Source organism: Tamandua tetradactyla, chromosome 3, assembly GCF_023851605.1.
Source record: "Tamandua tetradactyla isolate mTamTet1 chromosome 3, mTamTet1.pri, whole genome shotgun sequence".
Classification (NCBI taxonomy): Eukaryota; Metazoa; Chordata; class Mammalia; order Pilosa; family Myrmecophagidae; genus Tamandua; species Tamandua tetradactyla.
The window spans coordinates 93,537,858-93,555,872 of NC_135329.1; the positions used below are offsets into that span (position 1 = coordinate 93,537,858).

The 18,015-nt window shown below is 59.7% G+C and overlaps 1 protein-coding gene across 1 annotated transcript in view; it reads left to right on the plus strand.

The window, feature by feature from the left end:
• Positions 1 to 18,015, plus strand: part of LOC143675712 (protein kinase C zeta type-like) — a 138,726-nt gene that overhangs the window by 81,844 nt on the left and 38,867 nt on the right. The window lies entirely within an intron of this gene.

An 18,015-nucleotide genomic window follows, 5' to 3' on the forward strand; every position in this document is an offset into this window, starting at 1 on the left:
GAAGGAGGACGGCCGGCAGGAGCAGGCTGTGTCCTGCTTCTGGGGGTCGAACTGCCCTCCTGGGCCTTGAGGGGACCAGACCCGGGACCTTGGCACAGCCTCAGGCGGAGCAGTCACCTGCCCCACCACCTGGCTCTCCTTCCCTTGCGGCCAGCCCTGGGTGTCCCTGCTGATGGGCCCCGACCCTGCTTGGGGAGGAGGTGGACCCTCCCCTGCAGGACCAGAGAGGAGGCCGGATGTAGTTTTACTCTGGCGGTTTGCAGAGCTTCTCCTCCGCTCCTCTTCCCCAGTGTTGCTCTGAAATTGTATTTGCTGATTAAAAATGTGTTTTCCAAGTGCTGGTGGAGAGCTTGGTGTTGAGTCCAGAGTGGCAGCCCGTCCCTGCCCTCGCTCCTGCCCCAGGCTGAGCCCCCTCCCCCACTGAGTGGGAAGCTGGTCTGTGGCTCTGCTTTGCCCCCTGCCCTGCCCCCTGCAGTGGGCCCCCTCTGCTACATGGTCCTCTGAAAGTCTCCACAGCACCCCTAGGTACTCATCTATTTACACTCCTGGGGGCCATAGGAAAATGGGGTGTCGCCCTGGAACATGGGGTGCATCTGACAGCTGTGTGCAAGATGCTATCTAGAGCCACTGCATCCACCTCTAGAGAGCTGCCATCTCACCATCCGCACCCACTCGCTCTTGGCAGTGACTTTATAGGCTGTGCTTTGATTTTCTCACTCCCTTTATAGTGTGTTTTAATATTTTGGGCTCCCGAGGCTGAGGAGAGGGGCTAGAGCTGTGTTGTGAGTGCCCTTTTCAGGGACCCAGTCCTCGCTGTGCCTTCTGGTGAGTAAATTGGCCAGGAGGTGCTGTCTGGGTGTGCGCAGGCTGAGGGGTGGGCCTGGCCCTGTGTCCCTGTGCCCCCAGCTGCTGCTGCCTTGGGGGAAGGTATTCCTGAGGCCGGTGCAGCATCAGGGCCCCGCTGGCCTCTCTCCTGGTTGCTGAGGGTGGTGTTCCCTGTTGCCCTGGGGTAGGTGCAAGCAAGGGGAGGAAGCGGGCTCCAGACTGGTGTTCCAGCCACCCTGGCAGGATGTGACATATCCAGGCATGACCCTGTATGTGCGGGCAACCGTGTCCAAGGCTCTGCTAGTCAGCAGAGCTGGGAGGAAGTGATGGAGTGACTTGCTGTCTCAGGTGCATGAATGTTCCTGAGAGGTCTGGGGGACAGGAGGCCATGCTTACCACTGCCCAATGTCAGCCAGACCAGAAGACCCTGCAGTTGGCTGGGGCCCCCTGGACCAGCGCAGGCAATGCCCAACTGGCCCAGGCCACGGAGCCCCCACAGCGGGCTTCAGCCCCACACTGTGTCTGTCACTGGCTGTCTGACCTTGAGCTGTGTGACACTCTCCCTGTTCCTTGATTTCTTCATGTGTGAAAAGGCGAATGCTGTGAGCAGCAGCTGTCAACCTGCTTTTTTCTCGTATTTACCTGCTGTGTGTCCAGGTGGGGGCCAGCACGGCATTTTGCTTCTGGAAACATGTGCCTAAGAGAATCTTTTGCCCCTTCCCTGCCCCCATCCCACTGGTTCTGTCTCCTCCCTGGGGGCTTGGGTAGGAGCCAGGTTGGACTAAGACTTTCCTGAGGTACAGGTTGCCGTCAGGAAGGGTGGCAGCTTGGCCCCTGCTGCTTCCCTGGCCGCCAGCTTGGGAAACTGCACCTGGTCCCAGAGGGCAGCTTGCCGGGTACTGGGTGCTGCCCTTTTGGGCCGATGACAAGGCCGTACCCCCCAGGGCAGCTGTCGGCAACCTGTGTGGTGGAGCAAGAGGGAACTCGTGGCTGGTGCCTGTTCTGAATGTTTTCTCGGCAGACCGAGTCTTCGGGTTTAAGACTTTTGAAGGTTTCATCCCGTTGTTTGAGCATATGGCGCCGTGCCCTGTGGTACTTGAGTTCCTTAAGGGTACAGTCGCGGAGAGGACACTGTCATAGAAGTGCCGTCGCCTGTGCGGACTGGCTGTGTCTTGGGGGGCCGCGGGCTGCCATCCTTGGCCTGGGGAAGCATGAGTGCCCATTGCTGTGGGTCTGAGTTCTGGGTGCTGGGGTGTTTTTCCTGTGCCACCCGCTAAGGTGTCTTTTGTCAGAGGGCAGCATTCTCAGGCGACTTTGGCATTGAAGAGGGCTGAGGCTTGAGGGCCGTCTTGGGGAAAGACTTGGGCTTTTAGAGGCCACGGAGTGTTCCTGGCTGACCAGACTCTCAGAGCAGGCCAGGCCGGGCATGGGCGCTGCTGGGCTGGCCAACCGACACATTTCTCGTGGAACCCCTTTGGGAATGGCCGTGGCCGCAGGGTGTGTGGGGCTGAGCCAGTCTGAGGTGCCACTTTGGGGTACGCTGGGGACCCAGCTGCCACCGTGCTCCCCTGCCAGGGGTGGTCCCCGCGAGGTGGATCCGTGGCCCCCGGCAGGGGGTGGGGTCTGCGGGCTGGACACTGGCGCTTTAGGTTGGAGGCCGGTGGGCTCATCTCCCGGGGACCGCGACGGCTTGCAGGTCCCTGCCCTGCACCCTGGAGGGGGCCCTGAGAGAGGGTGTCCTGGGATGCCCGTCCTGCCGGTTTCCGGGCCCCTTGCTCAGGAGCCATGCTGACAGCTGTCTGGGTCCCCGTGTGCACTCCGTGTCCCCCGAGCCCGCGGCCAGCCAGGGCCTTGAAGGATGACGTCACTGCCCCTGTGGTGTCCCCATTTCCCAAGCTTCCCCGCCGGTGCGCGTGGTGTCTGGCTGCGGCGGCCAGTGAGGGCAGACAGGAAGTCGGGCGTGAGGAAGTCTGGGCCCGCGGGAGGCGGTCTCACCGCTGGGCTGGCACTGTTGGGGGTGGGGTGGCCTGGAGGGGTGGCACAGCTGACACCGAGGTGGGACTGGCACTGGGGGGGTGGGACATGCAGTGTTGGGGCCACGGCCAGCACCAGGCGTCCCGGGAGAACCCGAGGGAGGAGCGAGAGGAGAGGCGGCATCCCCTGCCCAGCCGCCCACTGCCCGCCTCCGGACTCCGGCTGTCGAGACTGTTACACAAGCCATAATAATGTGTCTCTTTCTAAGGATTGCGAAAGTTTATGGAGGGTTTCTCCACGGGAAGAATTATGCAAGCCTCAACTGAAATGCATTTTAAAAAGTTGCTTTGTTTTGAGTCAAAACACAGGGCTAAATTATTTCCTCAGGTCCGTGAGAGCTGGGGATGGCGTCTGCGCCGGGCCTCCGTCTGGGGAAACGGGCATGGCCAGGCCAGGGCGGAGTGGGGTCCAGTGAGGTGACAGGGCCCAGCTGGGTCCCGGCTTGGTTCCGGAGATACTGGAGGGGGGAGATGCACACTTCCTTCCCGAGCACAGGCTGGGGGAGGGCAGCTCAGCCCCGCGGTGTCCGTCCATGTGTCCATTCGTGCGTGGAGTGAAGCCTGGCCATCAGTTTAAGCACCGCCCCTCCTGGCTGGTGGGATGCGGCCTGCTCTCCTTCCCCGGGCTCGGCCCCTGCCTCACTGGCTCCAGGTCAAAGGAGGTCACGTTCAGGTGCATCTGGAATGTTTTGGGGGTGCAGCAAAAGGTAGCACCCGGTGCAGTCTCTCTGGGTGGAAGAGACGGTTATAGAAAATGCTGCTCTCCAGAGCAGTGCCAACCATGCATGGCTTTGACTCCCCAAGCCCACGACAGGGGTCCCTGGGGTCACCAGTGCCAGGACCCATCTGTACTTGCATTGGCTTGTTTACTAAAATGAGGGTGTGGGACAGGCAGAGTGCAGGTGAGCATGGGAGCGAGGTCTGGGGGGCCCCTGTGTGCCCCTGGCGGGGCCCTCTGGAGCATTCCGGAGCCTCGGTCCCAGGTTCAGGGGAAGTGGCAGTGGACAGGAGCCTGCCCGACACTGCTACAGAACCGAGCTCTTCTTGTCTTCTCAGGCTTTGTTTCTCCAACTTGGAGAGTTTTAAAGATTCTGTGCTTCGTGATCTTACAAAGACGGTTAATAAGCTAGAGAACCAGATGTGGCCCACCAGCAGGAGAAGTGGGGCCTGCCTGTACACCTGCTTTCCCCGGGGCTCGGCCTGGGCTCCACAGAGGAGAGCGTGGGGCTGTGGTGCAGCTGCACTGCTGCTACCTGTCCCTGCATGACTCAGTGGCATACGGAATGGCCGGCTCCCCTGGCCTGCCTTCAGCTCCGCTCCTGGTGGCTGGAGGGATGGAAGGCGGGGGTGGGGTTGGGGGGGCGGCTGTAGCTGCAGCTGCAGCTTAGGCACTGGCTGTTGTCGGTGCTGTGCCTTGAAGGAAATGGTTTCTCAACTCCCACCTCAGGACACTGGTCCTTAGTCCCTGTCCCAGATCCCTTGTCCCCGGCTCCTAGCAGCATGCTTGCAAATGCTGGGGTGCCAGCTCAGCTGGGACTGCTGGGTGCCTCTGCCTCCCCAGCCCCCTCTGGCTGGGCCTTACCGCAGCCTGGCTTTCTCCTGGGATGTCATCTGGTTTCTTGGAAAGAAATGTTTCTTGTGGAAAATGGGCGTCCCGTGGGTCTCAGAGAAGTGAGGATTGAGGCGGTGGCAGTGGATGGGCCCAGAGGACCCCCTGACCCCTGTGACTATGCACCCCAGATGGGCCCAGCAGCAGAGCCAGTGCTATGTGTCTGCTGACCGAGCTCTAGCGCATGGTGGCTGCAAGCTTGGGGGTGCTGGAGAGACCCCTCCTGGGCCTTTTTATTGGGGGGCGGGTCCTGTGAGAGGTGGTGCTTTCTGCAGGTCTGGCGGGGTAGATGCTTCCCTAAGGTGGGGGCATGCTTGTCACGCAGATGGGACTGCCCCAGGCCCACTCTCCTCCAGGCTCAGCCATGCCCTTTGCCGCACTCAGCCTGTGGCTGGAGCTCCAGGCAGGTGGGGTTGGGGTGCTGCTGGCCTACTGGCCTTGTGGGGGATGCCACTGCACCATGGCCACCCCCTGGACGCCTACTCCCATGTGCCGATGGCTTTGTGTCCAGTCACTTCAGTCTCTGGACTCATTCAAGCGGGAGTATCATCACCAGCCAGGGCAGTTGTTTCTGTTGACCATAAGCATTTCTATTACTCGTGAAACAGTCCACCAGCTGTGAAAGTAAAGCGCTCGCCAGCCCTGCGGCCCGGCCTGGGGCCCCGGCCCGGCCACCAGAATTCAGCAAGCGGACGGCTGGCGACACGGGCTTGTGCATGGCCGTGAACTTTGTGTGGTCATAACGGCAGAGGCCATGGCCCAGCACACAGGCTGGGAAGTCGGGTGCACCGCGTGCCTGCAGCGAGACGTGGGGCCAAGGTTGCAGAGTATGGCTCTGCAGTCGGGAGGCTTCTCTGGGCTGGGGGCCAGCCGGAGCCTACCTGCAAATGCCACGGGGGTCCGCCTTTCCCTGCCCCGGCCGCTCCCTTCCTGGGCCACAGGCTGTGTGTGCAGCCGAAGCCATGCTGACCCTTCTCTGACCGGGATCCAGGCCACGCCCAGGCAGGGCTGGTGCTTGGGGAACCCCTGAGGGGTGGGGCAGTGGCCGTGTCGGGTCACCCTGCCATGGCAGCCCTCTCCCTGGGACTGCGGCACTGTGAGTCTGTGACTGCCCAAGTATCCTTGAAGCCCTCCGCGTCCCCAATGTCCATGAGGGCCAGTAGTACTGGGGAGGACGCGTCTGTGCAGAACCTGCTGGGGTTGAGGCAGAGGGGCAGGGGAGGGCCACCAGCGGGCTAGGCCTGCCGTGGGGGCTCTGGGCTGCAAGGGTGCCTGCCGCGTGGCCCGCCCCCCTCTGGGGAGGATCCTGGGGGGGGATGTTTGGGACTTGGAAGGATGCAGGAAAGCCCCTGAAATCCCCCCTGGCCCCCCAAGCGCCGCCACCCAGACGCCATAGGCACAGTGGGGGTCCTTGCAGGCTTGCCAGGTCCTGGCTCTCTGCAGCTTTGGGACGCGCCTTTGGGTCACCTGCCACCTTGTCCACCTCCAGATCAGAACCGCTGCCTGCCCATTAGAAACGTTATCCTTCCAAGTGAATGCTATGCAAATGTAGTCAATTAAGCGAGGGGATTTTAATTAGCAGTTTAAGTTCATGTGGGAAGTGCCTTGCCTTAATTACTTGACAGTTTTGTTGTAAATTTGTTGTGTTTTTTTGCAGAACTATCAAAACTATGATTTTTTTTTTAACATCTTCCACGCGGGGAGCCGCCGCCCGCCTGACCTCCGTCTTGCCTCACTTGGGGAAGCGCGCTCAGCTGAGTGGGGGGCGCGGGGGTGGGGGCCTTCCCCCCAGTTCCTGGACCTCAGGTAGGGAACACAATGGCCGAGACTCCCATGAGGTCGGGAGGGACAGTGACCCCTGGGGGTACCGTGCGTCCTTGCCCTGGGCCCCTGGGTGTCTGTTCCGCCTATGGCCTGTGGGACACTTGACTCCTCTCGGGCCGCCCGCCCCGGGGTCCTGGGCAGCGGTTGTGGGCTGTGCCCGCCGTGGGGCGCATGCGGGAGGGGATGGGGCCCTGGTGGGCCCGAGGCTGTGGGAGGCCCCTCGGCCCCAGCCTCCTCCCCAATGCGTTCCCCAGGCCAGGCCGGCGCTCAGCCACTACATGGCAGCGCAGGTTTTGGGCCACGTGTCCCGGGCAGCTCCCTGGGGCCCAGCTGAGCAGCGCGGGGTAGTTGTCTGCCTGCTCCGGCCTGGGCTGACCTGCTGGGTGGGATCTGAGAGCCGATGGGGGCGTCAGTCGGGAAGGTGCTTGGGGGAATAGTAGGTGTCAGGGGATGCTGGGCAGCTCTCCTGGGTGGGTCCTGGGTGTGCGCTGAGTACTGGGCAGGCACAGTGGGCAGTGGGCAGGCTCTGGGCAGGCACTGTGGGTGCCAGGTGGGCATTGGGCAGCCCTGCTGGGTGAGAGCTGGGCAGGCACTGGGCAGACTTGGTGGTGGCTGGGTGGGCATTGAGCGCTCTGGGTGGGTACTCAGCTCTGGATGGAAGTTGGGTGGGCTTTGGGTGCTGGGCAGGCTCTGGTTGGGCCCTGGGCAGGTGTGGGGTAGACGCTTGGCTCTGGGCAGGTGCTGGGCTCCCTGCTGGTGAGAGGCAGTCAGGGCAGGCCTGGGGCAGAGCTGAGCCCTCCGCTGTCAGCCAGGTCCCCGAGGCGGCAGAAGTTCCAGGTTGGGGCGACTTCCGAGGCCCAGGTGGGAGGTGGGCTCAGGCGGCGCGAGATGTGAAGCATACGTTTCCAAGCGACTTCGGTTTCTGATGCCCCTGGGCAGGAATTTAGTGTGATCTGGAGGCCATGAGCTGCCTGGGGTAAGGCTTCCCGGGGGAGGTGACCCTCAGGAGGGACAGCAGAGCTGCTTGCGCTGTGTCCCTCTGCACCCTGGGGAGGTGTGGGGGGAGCTGGGTGGGGGCCGCTTGTAAAGGTCTTGTCTGCAGAGGGAGCACAGGCCGGTGGTGTGTCCATCTGCTGGCCACCTGGTCTGGCCCAGGGTGACGAGCACGTAGGACTGGTGGGTGGCTGTGCTGCAGAGTAAGCTGGAGTCTGAAGCGTCTGTTTATAATCCGGGTGTGTTAACAGCTCAGAAGGTCTAGAAGCCGCCTGTGGAGCTCTGGGAGTGGTGCCATGGGGTACTGCAGTTCAGGTGCCTTTTCCTAGGGGAGGCTGAAGCGTGAGCAGAGCTCACAACCTCACACAACTGGGACCCTGGCGGTCCTTCTGCTCCCTCAGGTCACAGGCCGTCCCGAAGCTCGCTGGTATCCGGCTTCAGGGCAGGTCCTCACGTCCTGAAGTGGCTGCTGCTGCCCCGGACAGCTGATCAGGGAGCAGAATAGGCCTGTCTGCAGTCCGGATACCTTTTTTTCTGGCTAGAGGTTGGTATTTTGTAAGAACTTCAAGCCTCTAGTGATGTTGCAGAAATCACGTGCTGAACCCCTTGCTGCCCAGGGCTCATCGGTTTCTCAGGTTTCTTTTTTTTCAATCTACTTAATTTATTTTAACATTTGTTCCCCCATTATTTATTTTTAATCCATGTGTTTTACTCGTCTGTCAAAAAATGTAGATGAAAGCATAAGGCACAAGATTTTCACAATCACAGAGTCACATTGTGAAAGCTATATCCTTATACAATCATCTTCAAGAAACATGGCTACTGGAACACAGCTCTCCATTAAATGTTCAGGCAGTTTCCTCCAGCCTTTCCATTACACCTTAACTATATAATGTGAAAGAATAATCTCCAGGATAACCTCTCGACTCTGTTTGGAATCTCTTAGCCAATGACAGTTTATTTTGTCTCGTTTTTCTCTTCTCCCTTTTGGTTGAGAAGGTTTTCTCAATCCCTTGATGCTGAGTCCCATCTCACTTTAGGATTTCTGTCCCATGTTGCCAGGAAGGTCCACACCCCTGGGAGTCATGTCCCACGTAGAGAGGGGGGAGGGCAGTGAGTTTGCTTGTTGTGTTGGCTGAGAGAGAGGGGCCACATCTAAGCAACAGAAGAGGTTCTCTGGGGGTGACTCTTAGGCCTAATTTTAAGTAGGCTTAGCTCATCCTTTCTGGGGTTAAGTTTCTTATGAACAAACCCCAAGATTGGGGGCTCAGCCTATTGCTTTGGTTGATCCCACTGCTTGCAAGAATATCAGGGGTTCTCCACTTGGGGAAGTTGAATTTTCCCTCTTTCTCGCCATTCCCCAAGGGGACCTTGCACATTTTTATTCACTGTTTAGATCCCTCTGGTATCCTTGAGTTTCTCGCATTGACCCTCTCTGTCTTTGTCAGCACCGCGTGCTTCTCACCGTCTGGAGTTTGCTCTGGCCAGTGCGTTCCTTACCCTCTGTCCTCAGGTGTGGGTCTCCTGAAGGCGTGGACATCGGTGTGCTTCCCCGGCTGGATCTCTGAGCCCATGGATGAGTGCCCGGGCAGCAGCAGGGGCGTGGGGTGAGCTGCCCTTGCTGAGGGTGCTTTGTCCGCAGGGTCCTGTGTCCCACACAGAGCAGCAATGAGCAGCTTGGCGCTGGACGCGGTGGACGGCCCTGCCCTGCGCTCCCTGGTGAGGGGGTCTGTGACCGTGGGCATCCCCCTGTCTTCACTTGCATCACGTCGTGCCTGGTACATGTTGATGTGTGCCTGGGTCTGCGGAGCGCCGGTCAGTGGTGGCGGCTCAGCTGGGGAGGACGAGCCGGCTCAGGTGTGGCTTCAGCTTGTTTAAGGCGTCGCCCGAAACTTCTTCCGGAGGCGCTCTGCACTAGCCAGGGTCCATCCTCTCTGGCTGTCCTTTTCACTCCATGCTCACGTGCACATGTGTGTGTGCCTTTGCTGGCCTGTGTGTTTGTGCACGTCTGTGTGTGTGCTTGTCTGTGCATGTCTGCACAGACAATTGTGCTTTTGGTGTGGTAGTGCCCTTGTGTGTGTATGCCCATGCATGCCCGTGTGCTTTCCTTTGCTTCTCCTGTTTGCTTCCCTTTTTGGTGAACTCCGGGCTCTCCAGGACTGCTCTGGTCCCAGGGCTGCCTTCTGGGGTTGGGTCTTCGCCTTCAGCCGGGTGGAGCTTAGTGTGCCTCGGTTTATTGGGTGGGCATTGGGTCGGCTCCGGCCCTGCCTTCCAGGCCCTGCACCCAGCCTCTGATGCCCACGGGACCCCAGGATGTGCTTTGCTAAGAAGCTCCCAGGGGACGCTGCAGCCACCTGTCCCCAGGACCCCATGCGGAGAGCCCCTGGTCTGGGGTCAGCCTGCTGGGCCCCCAGACCCCTCCCCCGTGTTTGCAGGTGAAGCATTACTGGGCCGCTGCCTCACCAGCCGGGCGGGCCTCTTTTCTGGCTGCCTCTGTCCTGTAGCGGCCTGGGCCAGTGGTTGGAGTGAGACACATGGCCCTTTGAGCCAAAGACAGTTATGATTTGGCCATTTACAGACAAAGTTTACTTTCTGGTAGCTTGGCCTCATTCCTGTGAGTCTTTCTGGGGTGGAAAAGGATGTTCTCAGAACCAACTGGAAGCAAGCTGTGCCCCGTGCCCTGTGCCCTTTGCGAGGCGTGGAGGAGAGTGAGGGTGTGGAGGCCCACGTTGCTGTGTTGAAAGGCTGCTGCCTTGGGGCATCGCTAGCATGTGAGGAGCCATGCATGTGAAAGTGGGCAGTGAGAGCGCATGTGTGCAGCCACCACCACGTCCTAGCAGGGTGCTGCATGGCTGCCCCCCCCCCCCCACCGTGGTGCTCTGCTGCTGGAGCCGTCCGTGTGCTGCGTTGGGTTCCTCTTTCTGTGTCTGCTGGCGGAATTCTGTGGCGCGAACATGCCGCGCTTCCTCCGTCTAGCAGCTGGCGATGGGCAGATGGCCGAGCAGTGAAGCTACCGTGAGTACTGTGTGGCAGCAGTGGCGGCGACGGGGTTCCATGCCTTGGGTGGAGACCTGGGTGTCAGTGGCCACCTGGGTGTTTGTGTCTGTTCAGCCTCTTCAGAAACTGCCAGCTGGCCTCCAGAGGGATGTGCTTTAGCCCACCTCCCCACCAGCAGCCTGTGGGCCTCCAGGTCCTTCCACTGGTGCTGGGTGCTTTTCGTGTGCCCACTGCCCGCTACACACCCGGCCATCGCCCACCCACGCACCTACCCTTCAAATCCCTCCATCCACCTGCTCACTCATCCATCCACCCACATGTCCACCTGTCAGTCCTTCCATCCACCCACCATCCACTCATCCTTCCATCTTCCATCTATTTTTCTGGCTAAATAGCTCACATTTTTTGTCCATTTTTTTTTCCTGTTTGTTTGTTTGTTGTCTTACAACAGTTCTGAGAGTTTATGTATTTTGGATACCATCCCTTTTTTTATAGTTAATGTTTCTCAAGGACTTTCCCCCAGTTTATGGTTTTCTTTTCTCTTTAGCAATGTTTAAAAGAGTAGAATTTAAACATTTTGATGGAATGCAGTTAATCAGCCTGTTCTTTTATGGATTGTGCTTTTGGTGTGGTAGTAACTCTTTACCTAACCCAGGGCCATAAGATGTATGTATTCTCCTGTATTTTCTTCTAGAAACTTTATAACTTCAGGTCTTACATTTTGGTCTGTGATGCATTTGAGGTAATTTTCATTATCAGGCATGAGCTGTGGCTCCAAGTTCACATTTTTGCATTTCAGCACCTGGCTGTCCTTGCGCCCGTGTGTTACTGAGACTCCTTTCTCCGTCTGCGTTGCCGTGGCACCTGGTCAGAACTCTGTCGTGCGCATCGAGGTGCCAAGCTGCGCTGACCTGCTCTCCTGGTGGTCATCCCTGAAACCAGGTGACGGCAGCCCCCTGTTCTTTTTCAGAGTTCTTTTGGCCACTGTAGGTCCTGTGCGTTTCCGTATGAGTTTTAGAGTCAGCGTGTCAATTTTGGGGGGCGGAAGTCCCTGCTGGGGTGACGGGGACGCATGAGTTCTGGGCCACTTAAGGGAATGGACGTCCGAGCCGTGTTGACTTGTATGACCCACGAAGAAGTCTCTCTCCGTGGTTTTAGCTTGTCCTCAGCATTCCCAACGAAGCTGTCTGTTCTCCTGCTTGTAGGTGTTTCACGTGTTTTCTTAGCTATATTGATGTTTCTCTGTATTTTTCCTTGACGTTAATGTAACTGGTATTTTCTGAGCTTGGTGTCTAAGCCGCTGGTGCAGTTGATGCTGCGTGTCATTCCTGTCCCTGCTGCCCCGTGAGCTCTCTTCCTTGGCGCCATGGGTGTCTGCAGGTCCCACGGGTCCTCTCCCCCGGTCCCCGAGGATGCGGGCGGCCCTCCAGTGGGTCCTCTCCGACCCGGGGCTGGGGGCCCCCGCGGTGCCGCGGGCTTCTGCCAGGCTGTGGGATTGGAGGCCTTGTCCCCAGCTGTGGAGAGGCTTGGTGTGAGAAGCTCGTTTCTGGTTTTAGTTTATCCACCTGGTGAATGGCAGAGCTGGTTTTCGGATGCTAAGCCAACTTTGCCTTCCTGGAATAAACCCACCTCGTCTTGGCGGCTGGAGCCTTGCAGGGTTTGATTGGCGTTGCATTGACAGGGCACTGGCCGGTGGCTCTCTTCTGGAGGGTCAGTCTACTGTGGGTCTTGGGGTCGTGCTGGCCCCAGAAGGGTTTGGGGAGCACTCGTCCTCTCGGTTTTCGGAACAGGCTTGTGTAGGTCGGCACACTCCCCCCCCCCCCCCCCCCCCCCCCCCCCCCCCCCCCCACTCCCGCAGGCGGGGCTCCTCTCTTTCCCCTTTCCCGGGGGGCCCTGGGGAGGGGGTTGCTAGGACTTTGCCTGCCGTGGCTCTGGCACTGGGCTGTGGGCTGGCACTGTTTGTACCGTTCCTGTGCGGTCCTGCAGAGCTGGGGTGGTGGAGGCGAGGCCACCTCACGCCTGCCCCGGCCGGTCACGGGGTCACCAACATGGTCATCTGTGCATCCAACCAGCTTTTGGTTTCATTGTTGTTTTTCCCTTTCATTGTCCCATCTTCTGTTTCCTCAATTCATCGTCTGATCTTTATGTGTTCTTTTCTTTGGCTTACTTTGGGTTTGAGTTGCTTATCTTTTCCTGGTTTCTTAAGGCAGCTGAGGTTGTTGGTTTGCGACCCTTCTCTTTTCTCCCACAAGCCTTTGGCCCTCTCTTTGGTCCTGCCTGAGCCATAGCCCACAAGTTCCTGGGCACCGCATTTCGCTGTACCCAGTTGAGAGTGCTTTCTGATTCCCTTTTTAGGAAAGAATACGTTTATTGACAGAATAACATACACACAGTCCGTCCGTGGTGCACAATCAGTGGTTCACAATATCGTCATGTGGTTGTATATTCATCACTATGATCATTTGTTTGAACTTGTGCATCACTCTAGAAAAAGAAATAGAAAAGCCATGCATCCCATACCCCTCTCCCCTCCCTCTTGTTGACCACTAGCAAATTCCCATCCGATTCCCTTTTTCAAAGCTTTTTTGTGTGTGTGTGTGTGGGGGGGGGGGGTGGAGCGAACGTGGGTACCCAGCATGGCAGCAAGAACTGTGCCTGCTGAGCCACCGTGGCCCACCCCCCTCCAATTCCTTTTTGACTCTCCTGGGTACCTGGGTGGCCCGGGTGTGTGACTTGATTTCTGAAAGTTTGGCCAGTCTTCAGGGATGCATCTCGCTGGCTCCGACGCCATTGCATTGAGGTCGGAGGGTGCAAGTGGTGTGACTCGCACTGCCCACCACTCAGGGCCCCATCCGGGTAAGCAGCAGCCCCACGCGGCCAGGGGCGTGGGCCTCACCTGCAGTTGCCGCTGTCAGTTCTGCTCCCGGTGTCTCGTGGCTGTCGCGGTGACGTCAGCGCCGGTTGTCCAGCCCTTCTTGCGTGAGTCTTCCCGCTGGCTGTGCAGCAGTCGATGCCAGGCCTTGCAGCGCTTTGCTTCGTGTTGCCTGTGCTTGGAGTCTGTAGAGCTTCTTGGTTTGTAGTTTCAATTAAATTTAAACACTTTTGGCCACGGTTTCTTTTCCCCACACTTTTTAAAAACTCTTTTATTGTGGTGAAGTGTACGTGACATAGAAGTCATTTAACCATTTTTAAGGCAGCCATCTGTGACTTCGGTCAGTGGGTGCCCTGTGTACTGGCTGCGAGGCCCCCTGCCCTGGGTGGCCATGCTCCTGCCACGGCCGATGGCCTCCCATGCCCTATAGGCTCTGCATCCACTGCAGGTGGTTCTGAGCGCTGCGCTCCACTCAGCACTCTTATCGTGCCCTTTTCTCTGTGGCTGCCAGCCCCGGCCACTGTTGATCCCCTCTGGAGGCCTGATTCTCGCTTGGGGTGCCCAGTGCTGGACAGCCTCTCGCCCCCTCCTTGTGCCACGTGCTGCCTCTCTGTGCAATGACGCTGGCCTGGGGGGCCTGGCACATCCCCGTTTCTTTAACATTGACCTTTGGTCTGGGATGTGGGCTACGTGGAGAGTTTCTGGCTGCATCCTGGGGGTTGGTCCTGTACGGCATACCCCTGACCCCCGCACAGCAGACCCCTGCCGAGGTTGTGCCTGGCCTTCTCTGCAGGCATCGGGAGTGTCCATTCCCCGTGGCCTTGAAAACTGCTGCTTTGTGAATTCTGCCGGGGTGTTTGGCTGGTCCTGGGGAAGGTGGGTCTGGTGAAGGCCCACCTTGGCTGCAGGCTGGCCCCTCCCGTGGCAGCACAGCTGTGACCATCTCAAGCCAAGCCGTCCTCCTGGCCCACAGCAGGAATGCTAGATTCTGCCCGAAAAGTTGCTGTCCTCTCTCCTGGCTGTACATCTGCTGTGCAGGAGGCCTTGGGGACACCCGGGGGCATGGGGGGCCTAGGACACCTGGGCAGGATGCCTTGGGGACACCTGGGGGCATGGGGGGCCTAGGACACCTGGGCAGGAGGTCTCGCCCACTGAGGAGGGAGGCTTTGGGTTTATTTGCTTGATATGAAAGACAGTTAGTCCAGGACCAGATACGGCGAAATGCAGAAATAACTCAGGACTTTAAAGGAAAGCCCCCGGGGTGGTCTCTGCTGAGGAAGGTCGTCGCGGCTCTGGTGCGGTGGTGGAGCTTTGCCCTGCGAGCGGGCATGCTCACCCCGCCGCCGTCTAGCCTGCTCTGTGTGGGCCTCGGCACCCCCGTTACTGCGCTTTAGCGGGATCCACGCTGCACGAAGTTTCCTGAGCTTACCCCCCAGCCCGTGGGGTCCGCACCACCCTCCTGCCGTGGGTTTCTTGGCTTGTCTGCCGAGACTCATAGGCTGTCTGGCGCTCGAAGGTGGGAGAGGGTGCGCATGGCACGCAAGTGGGCTGCTGGGCCACGCGGGCCTGAGGTCAGCGCCGATCTCCCGGGGGACGCCACGGTGGGGGGAACCTTGGGCCCAACGGATGGAACACTGCACCCTGCACTGGGTGTGGGCGGGTCAGAGTGCCGGGGGAGGCTGTCTGGGAAAGTGCACCCAAGAGCAGCACTGTTGGCGGGGGGGGGGGCGTACAGCACATGTGCCTGCCAGGGGCGGGGGGAGTGTCCAGGGTCCGTGCGTGCCTGGGGGGCCATGCCAGGGCATGTGGGGGTCCACCAGATGTGTGTGCCTTGAGGGGTATGTAAGTGGAGGGGGAGGCTCCTGCGTGCCAGGGGGAGGGGCTGGGCCAGCAGCACTGCCTTTTGAGGACGTCCCCTCCTTCCTGGAGAGCCACGCCCCCATTATTCCTTCAGAAAGTGGGGTTCTGCTCTCTGTGCCCCCATGTACCTTGGGCTGGGTAGCTGGGAGTTGCCAGTTCCCCTCGCTGCATGGAAAGGGGCTTAGTGTGGCCATGTGGGGGTCAGGCTGTGGCCTCGGCTTTGGGGTTCGGGGGCTCTGCCGCTCTGGGTGCATTGTCTCTGTGGTGAGGGTCTCTCCTCTCCCCCATGTGGCCTTGGGACCCGCAGGGTCTGTGTGGGAGCCCCCGGGGCACAGGGTCCTTGGCTTTGCCCCATTTACGAGAGAGACAGAGACAGAGAGACAGAGAAGTCGCAGAAAAGCCTGCCCCGGGGCCGCCATCTGGAGATTGTAAAACAACGTCCATGTCTGGGGGGCTGGAGCGCCCCACCCCTCAGGCACCTCCCGGGCTCCACAGTGGCGTCTGTGCGAGGGTGAAAAGTTCAGGCCTCAGGCCGCCGGTTTCCCAGGGAGCCCGGGAAGCAGCGACCAGGAGGGGGATGGCCACGGGGGCCGTAGGGGGGGCCGGCGCCCCGCGTCAAAGAACCGGGTTCAGCGCGTCCACTCCCGAAGTGGGCTGCAGGTCCAACTGTCACTGCGGGGCCTTTGGAAAACCCCGGTTGTGTCGGGTGCCTTCAGGGCGAGTAATGGGGTCTCTAGGGAGGCCCCCACACAGCCGGTGGACGTCCAGGGACCTGGCATCCGGCCTTTCTCCAGGGGGGAATTGGGCCCTGGTGGGGGTCTGAGCCTTGCGGTCTTGAGGCCATCGTGCCTCCACTTCCCCAGGACCCACTGCTGCCCCTCGCGTCCCTGCGAGGCGGTTCAAAAGGCCACCACCCCGGATTTTATGGCCGTCCTGCGTTCCCACGCCCCCCACCCTGGGCCAACTCTTGGGAACGAGCCCCAGGGCAGCCACCGGGGCTGTGTGCTTTAGAGGCTTGAAGGCAGTTTCAAAGTTGAACAGAAATGCATGTGTGATGCTAGTAACTTTTTAAAAAAAGTGCGCATGCATCCAAGTTTTGGGTGAAGGGAAACCCGAGCTCGAGTCTCCTGCCTCCTGGAAAGAGCAAGGTGGGAGCAGCGGAGAAAGGGCTGTTGACGGTGCCTGCCGCGGGGCTGCCCCAACCTGCGGGAAGGGCCCTTCTGTCTCCTTTCTGGGCTCCGGGCCCTGCCCCGACATACCATCCCTTGGGGATAAATGACAAAACGTGACTCGACTGACGTCTCAGGTGGCATTTTGTGTGTTGTTCTAGATTGCAAAAAATCCTTAAATTAAATACAAATTAATTACATCTCTCCTTCCTGTTTTTTTGCTGTGCTGACCCTGTTCTTTTGGGCTCTGGGATAGGGAAGATTTAGTCCCACTGCACAAGAGTCGGAACCTTTTTAAACAAATGTGTTTTATTCTGATAGACCCCTCTCCGACCCCACCTGCCCCCCCAGCCCCCTTGGCGTGCTTCTTCCTGGGGTGGGGAGGTTCCTGGTCCATAAATCAGGGAGACCGTCTGGTGGTAGTAAAAACGATCAGCCGGTCTGAAAGACCCCTGCAAGCACATGGTGTGCTTTCTCCTCTGTGAACACGTTTGTCACTGGTCTCCTCTTGGAGGTGTCTTCTGAAACCATTTGGCTTTTATCTTGGGAGCAGGCAGCGGAAGTCTCTGCAGTGAGGCTGGTGCTGAGGGGGACTCGGAGCCCTGGGCCCACCAGAGGTGCCAGCACTTTTCCAGAGCCTCCTTGCTTCTCTCAGCCTCCGTTTTCATCACTGAGCTTAGGGCTGGGGCGTCACTGGCTGTCCCCGGGAGTGGAACCCTTTTGCTGTGACAGGGCAGACATTCCCCACACCACACCCTCCCATGAACCTGGGGGTTGGGGGGCCTCTGCATGGGACTGGGGGTCCCTCTGCTTCTGGGTGGGGCGTCCCCAAGCCGCCACAGTGGGCTGGTGCTTTGGGGCTTCTGGCAGCTTCTCCTGGAGCTCTGGGCACGTGTGGCAAACTTGAGCTGGTTGTGAACCTGGTGCTTCCTCTCGTGTCCCTGGCCACGTTTTCCCATCTTGCTGAGACCCAGCCTGAGGGTCGTGGGGCGTTGTTGCCGTACACCTGGCCGTCACCAGTCTCTGCATCACTGCTCTGACAGCACTGGCATAGGGTCAAGGTACTAGTGACACAGGGGGGCACCCGGCTCTGCCCACAGCATCTCTGTCCCACCTGGCATTGTGGAGCCTCCTGGATGCAGCCCTATGCCCTGCTTGCTTGAAAGTGCCTGGAGCCTGGTGTGCCAGTGCCTTGGTCTCTGCAGCACGCGACCTGGGGTGCACAGGCCCCTGGGGGCCGCCTCACTGTGTCTCGGATGTGCAGCTGAGAGGTACTGGGAGAGGCTGGGCTTGCCCTTCCCCGCAGAGGCAGCGTGGTTCACCCATTTTCCTTCTCCTTCGTGCGGGCCAATGCCGAGAAGCAGGGCTTGGAATAACTCCGCTGTGCCTCCAAGAAGCCCACAGCCACCCCCCCCCGCCACCTCTGTGGTCAGGCTGGTGGTGCTCCTGGCTTCCTGGACGGACGGTGGCACCTCGGCCCCGTGGACTCCCTCTCCTCCTTCCCAGAGCCTCCGGGTGAGTCTTCACCTCTGGACCTAACCGGGGTCCCCGCCCCGAGGGGGCTGCAGGGGAACGTTGTAAACCATGATCACGGAGCCTCTGGCCTTGCCCACTGCTTCCTGTGTTCCCCCTGCTTCCCGTGCAGAGGAGGGGGCTATGCCGCCTGCTACGGGGGCGCAGGCTCGGACCTCAGACGGGGGCACCGGGGTGGGATGCAGAGATGCTGCGGTGCAGTGCTAGCATTTGGGACATGCCCGGCCGGCGTTGGCAGCTGTTCCGTGCGAGCCCTGCCTCTGCCTGAGGTCTTGGGGCCCTGGGGCGGCAGGGGGTGGG